The sequence below is a fragment of the Bos grunniens genome, chromosome 26, assembly GCF_055505025.1.
Source record: "Bos grunniens cultivar Pamir isolate PY7600 chromosome 26, Bosgru_T2T1.0, whole genome shotgun sequence".
NCBI classification, from domain to species: Eukaryota; Metazoa; Chordata; class Mammalia; order Artiodactyla; family Bovidae; genus Bos; species Bos grunniens.
The window spans coordinates 26,277,972-26,284,498 of NC_141190.1; the positions used below are offsets into that span (position 1 = coordinate 26,277,972).

Sequence of the window (6,527 nt, forward strand, 5' to 3'; positions counted from 1 at the left end):
CAATCTTGAATCATTGAATATTTTCTGCAAATAACAGTATCTCCTTTTTTTTTTGCATAGTAGATGTTCCATGAAAGTTTATATTGAATAAAATAAGACTCTGTTATTTGCTGTCCACTCTGAATTTTCACGGGAAAGCAAACTCAATGATTTTATATGAAAGATGATTTCCAAAATAAATATTCATAAAATATTCATGAAACCCCATTTCAGAGATTATATATAAAATTCCTCCCTCCCCCACTATCAGTTTTAATGTAAAATCGGTTTTCCACAGATATTTATTTTAGAGTCAGATAAGATTTTCAGAAACAAATCTTAGATAGATATATTTGTGTGTGTACATGTGTGTTCTCAGTCATGTCCAGCTCTTTGTGACCCCATGGACTGTAGCCCGCCAGATTCCTCTGTCCATGGGATTTTCCAGGCAAGAATTCCAGGCAAGAATGGGTGGGTTGCCGTTTCCTTCTCTAGAGGATCTTCCTGACCAGGGATTGAATTCCGATTTCCTACATTGGCAGACAGATTCTTTACTGCTGACCACTAGGGAAGCCCCAGATATATTTGGAGCCCCTTTCCTCATTATTCCACTTTTGTTCATGAAGTTGTAACTCTACTTCTATAGGAAATATTGAAATCTTACTTCTATCCCCTTTTCAATGACTCACTCATCTCTGCCCAGAAGAGGAATGGCTTATGTGGTAGGCAAGACAGGGAAAAAAATCTGAGTACTGGCAGCATATACTTCTTGCTTCTCTATTTGAGGTGGTGGGTTGGAGGATGGGCTGGTTGGGGAAATGCGGCAATTTCCCACTTTATGAGCCTGTGACTGAGGGTGACTATGTCACCTAAATAGACCAACTGACTCTCCACTTGAGCTGGTCCCAATATCTAGATTACAATGTGCCAGAGCAGATTGAGCTTCCATCTTTTAGCCAATGAAGTTGTATTTATAAACTGTATTTATAGAAGAGGAAAATGCCTTTCAACATACTTTCAATTTTATTAAGAGACTACACAGACTTTTTTGCATCTGTTTGAGATAATGAGAGCTGGATACTGATGTTACAGAAATTTAATTATTACCAAGGTTTTGGTTAGTAAAATCAACTTCTAAAGATGAATATAGATGAAAAATGTAAATGAATATATAGTTTACTTCATAAACATTTTAAGAGACCTTTGATGAAATTTTTAATCTTAAGTTTATAAATCAATGGTACAATTTCAGGTGTCTTTTTCTGTTCAAACAAACCAAGGTCTTTGTGTTTCTTAGTCAACAATCAGAGAGAAATATACTTATATTAAGTAAATAGAAATTTATCTGAAACAGACTTGTAAGTATATGCCAACCTTTCCTTAATTGATCTAACAATATAGTATACCAGCTGTGTATTTGCTTCCCTAAGCACCTATGTTAACAGTCTCCCATTCTTTCCTGGCTTCAGTAACAGCTTCTAAGCCAAGAATTGAATCACTGATTTCAGATATATTTTTCTCCTGGAGATAAATTTTAAAATATTGAACTCATAAATTTCTGCTTTTACAGAGGCAGCCTGATTTTATTAGCTATTTTAAATAGCATTTCCCAATCCAGGATTTCGAGCAATAAAGACTATTTCTTAAATGTTAAAAATTTCCTAAGGAATGGGGGTCCGATTAGCAATCAGAGAATCTATTAACATGTTTCTCATAATAATAACAATCAATGCCTCTTTCACTAGAGAACTATCTCATCATAAGTAATTCTCGTTATTGAGGTAGCATAGTTGTATAGGACTTGGAGAGAATTTCAGACGTTTGTGACATTTTTAAATGTGTGAATTTATCTCTGCTGTTTTCGCTTTATTGTTCTTCCCCACTATGACTTTTGGAGTGGGAACAAGTTTCTGATTTGTAATGATATGTCTAGTGATTACATTTTTCTCCATGGGGATTAGAAAAGCTAGTAAAATAGAACTACAGTGTTGTGGATAGGTGTCACTAAGTATAGTTAGGAGGCAAACTTCTTGCAGTTATAACTTAGGACTGTAAAATAGGGTACTTCATGTACTTCTAAGATTGTACACTGAAGTTATCCTGTTACAAGTAGGCTGGTATCTTAAAGGTAACAATGCCTTTGCTGATAAGTTCAAGTATACTAAGAACTAGAGAGTGTGGCCAAAATAGCAAAGTAGGAAGACCTCCTTCCACAGGCACAGGAAAATCATAACAATTTTCAGAGCAACTGTCTATGAAAATGACCTAAGACTAGCAGAAAATATTTTCCACAACTAAAGGCATAAAGAAGGAACCATGGGGACACTGGTAGGAGGGGTGGAGACAGAATAAATAGGACCCACATACTTGGGCATACTCTCCCTTGACTGACAAGGGAGAGGATGATCACATTGCAGAAGTCTCTACATGGAACAAGGGTCTGAGCACCACATGGTTGCCTAGACCTAGGGGTCCCACATTGGGAAGACTGGCTTTGAAGACCAGTAGTACTTGCGTTGATGAAGGCATGGAAATACAGCATTCTTGCCTGGAGACTCCCCATGGACAGAGGAGCCTGGCAGGCTAGAGTCCATGGGGTCGCAAAGAATAGGACATGACTGAGTGACTCAACCCAGCACAGCACAGCATAGGACTTGCATTAGGGGAGGCAAAAGGCTGTGGGAAATAGCTCTTAAGTGAAATATCCTGCCTTAAGGGTATTAAGGTATTACCCACCTTAAAGGTCTCCCTGGTGGCTCAGGAAGTAAAGAATCCACCTGAAATGCAAGAGACCTGGGTTTGATCCCAGATCAGGAAGATCCCCTGGAGAAGCAAATGGCTACCCACTCCAGTATCTTGCCTGGAGAGCTACAGCCCATGGGGTTGCAAAGAGTTGGACACGAGTGAGCAACTAAGTAAGCAAGTGGCATACACAAAACCCCAGATGCTCCAAGTTCCAAAGTAGAGGCAATACTTTGAAAGAGGCCCAAGTCAGAGCCATTGGCTTAACTTGGAGAGCCTCTCAGAGAGACAAGAGGAGATTGGGACTCCCCCTAGGGACACAGATGGCTGGTGGCAGCCATTTTGGGGGACCCATTTATCACAGGGTCACTCTTTTGGAAACCTTCCTTTAGCCTATTAGTGCCGAGAGCTTACTCATCTACCAGTGGGCCAGTACCAGCCATGAACACCCTGTGCAGTCAGTTGTGCCAGGACTGGATCTTGTCCACCAATGGGCTAGCAGCCACCACTTGAGGCAGAGTCTGGCAGCCAGCTGGACTGGGGGCTAGCCCAGCCAGCCAGTATGACCACGTTAGTCAGTCCTGCCACATCAGAAGCTCCCATACAACTCACAGCGGGGGCACCTCTGGAGCATACAGTTCTGGTGACCAGAGTAGAGTACACTGTTGAATCCCATAGGACATCTCCACATAAGGCCTGTGTTCAATAAATTAGTTTCCTTCTTAAAGTTCTTTGCCTAAAAGGACTCCTTAGTAGCTACCATACTTACAGACTTTGAGAATGAATGTGTAAAGATATAGAAAACACACAAATGCAACTTTTGTGGGTTTCTGGGTGTGTCTAAATTGAGGACCTAGGATGATTATGTTATTAACAGTGAAGTGAACTCAGGAGGCAAGCTTGGATTGGGAGGGACTATCTTGGTTCTAGGTCCTATGGCCACAATGTGAAAATGAACTGTCTTTCCCAAGGCCACTGCCAGGAAACACATGCTCTGGGCCTGATAATATTGGGTATCTGTTTTCAGTATTTTGACTGAGAATAATAAGCAAGGTTAAATTTCTCATGAAGCTATGAAACTTAAGCATTAGAGTCCTTGAATGGCATGGACCCCTTCCAAGACCCTCAGAAGAGTACTGACCACATAGTTACAAGATCATTTACTTCTTTTATAAAATTTATAAACATAAGATACTTGAACTGTTAGGTGAAGACCACTGTATTTCTCCACTCTGATTCCCTTCTCTCATATCCACTTTCTTCTCTCACCAGTTAGTTTGGAATGACCAAATGAGAATGAGACTTTGGGGGATCTAATTAAGCTAGGAAAGTTGAAATGAAGGTATGTTTAGTTTTATTTTAGTGGGATACATCTATGAGGGTTGCAGTTACCTGTCTTTAACTATCTCTTTGCTGGTCATTCTAGTCTAGGAATAGCCCTACCCTCTGCTATGCCAATAACTCTATTCTTGTGAAATGACTGTGGACAGCCAGAGGCCATATAGTAATGTAACAGTGCTTTTGCTATTTGGCTGTGGAAACACATTTATAGTAAAAGAGAATCAGGATTTGAAATACACAGGTCAGAAACTAGTCTGTGGAACATTCTTCTGATCTTTATGCATTTTAAAGTATAAGTGATAAATTCATCTTTCAAATGTTCTCATTTATGAAACATAAACTCAAAAAATGTAGACAATATGCAATTATAAATACATCTTACTTGTTACTTTTATTGGAGTCACATGAAATAAAAAATCAAAATTTTGTGTCTATTAGAACATGAATAGTATGAAAGCTAAGTATATTTATATATATTCACAAGTTTTATGCATCCCAACATATAAGACCTTGACTAAGTATATCTGATATATCTTGTCTTGAAGAGAATTCTGGTGGTTTAAGAAGAGGGGCACATGACATCACTAGCAACATGGGGGATATGTCTGAAAAAAACACATGCATCTTTACGGAATTTCCACATATGTTCATCAGTAAATCAATGTACATAGCAAGAGGATCATTTGGTTATGCAATTATGTGGTTCAATACTATGTAATGACAATTTTGAATGCATTTGCATTGCTTTTGTGTGCACCTTATAAAGATTAAAAAAGAAGTTTTCAGAATAATTAAATGAATGAATAAGCTCTTGAAGTGTTTGATTGTTCAGTTAATAAAGAGTGAAACATAAAAATACATTTGAAAAAAGCTTACATGTCTTGCTAATTTTAAACAATTATTGATGAAAAGTTAAGATAAAATGTATAATACATTATGACAACCAGATGTCACTGACAAATTGATTAGAGTGATCATTTTAAAGATTATTTAATATTAGTCACTCGTAAGAAAATTTGAAGTGACCTAAAATCTCATAGGTCATATATGAAAGAAGCTTGATAGTAATTGTAAAAGTGGACATGGGTTTTAAATCTGAAAACACCTTTTTAAGTCTATCAATGATAGTAGAAATGTAGTTTGATCAATCATGATAAAGGAAAGAGTAAATTATCTCTCTATTCTTCCTGGAGAAATGATATTATAAAATAATGACCATACAAGAAGAGGTATTGGAAATGCAGCCAAAGTAGAGAAAATTATTATGCATGCAGGAGACAGTAGATTAATGAAAATATTAACAGCTTTAAGGAATACTCCCAGTGAAATGTCAACTTTGAAAAAGTTGATTGGTATTATTCTGATTTATTTTCTCAACAATCACATTTGTACCAAATATAGTTCAAACTTTGTTTTATCTTTCTTTTAAGAAGGGATCCCCAAAGTATTTATTTTAATACTCCTAAAAATTAAATATACAGTGTGACGGTGTATTACTCTTCAATAGATATCCTGGGGAAATTCTCATACAGAGAGAGGCAGAGTGCCAGTCATGTGTGCTAGGTGACTGACAGCTTCTTGTAAAGCTGATGATGGACACACTCAATCCTGGATCAAATACGAAGCTCTGATCAGATTCTTCATTCCATATGCTTGTGCCTCATGTGTCATCTCAGTCTTTAAAATTTCTATACTTTCATTTGTTTGTAATGTTAGGCTTTTCTTATAAGCTCCTTCAGTACTCTCACTGCTTTTACTCTTATCAGACATGATGGTCTTAATAAGATTTATTCTTAAAAGAACCTAAAGCTAAGCAAAAATTCAGCAAACACCCAATAAATTAACAATAAATTGACTGAGACTATGATTGCATGACATGCAATGCCTCCCATTAATCATAGGCAAAGAGGATACCCTTTAAGCAAAACTTGAACTAATTTTTAATAAATATTAAAAAGTTAAAAAAATATGACAAGGAGCTTTTCATTATTTAGGTCATGTAAAATGAAGCATCTGTATATAAATTCACTCAACCACTGTAGTATCTGCTTTAGGTTATCTGAACCTCTGTTTACTTTCATCATTGACTATGTTCATTTTTTTCCTGTAATAAGTATATGCCAGAGAATATCTAGAAGGGTAGGAAGGAAATTATTCTGGATTAATGGGGATCAATATAATTAGATATCATAGAAGAAGCATTAGCTCATACAACATAGTATACATATACATGTGTTTGTGACATTTCCTCATTTCTCCTTTTAAAAGAAGACTCCTAGATTCTTCTCAAAACCATTTGAAAGAGTTAAACATTAGGTTGACTTTCATCCTTTCAGAACTTGGTGCAAGCACATTTAGTGACAGTTCTTAACTCCTGAGATTGTCAACGCTCTTCATGTAGTAGGTAGCTTTGGGAGGGTGATATGTAGGAGGGAGGGAGATGCTATTTTCAAATTTGAGACAGG

At 37.0% G+C, this 6,527-nt stretch overlaps 1 long non-coding RNA gene across 6 annotated transcripts in view; it reads left to right on the forward strand.

Annotated features, from left to right (window-relative positions):
* The window catches only part of LOC147344290 (uncharacterized), a 611,360-nt gene that overhangs the window by 148,148 nt on the left and 456,685 nt on the right, over positions 1-6,527 (forward strand). The gene's annotated exons all lie outside the window — the stretch shown is intronic.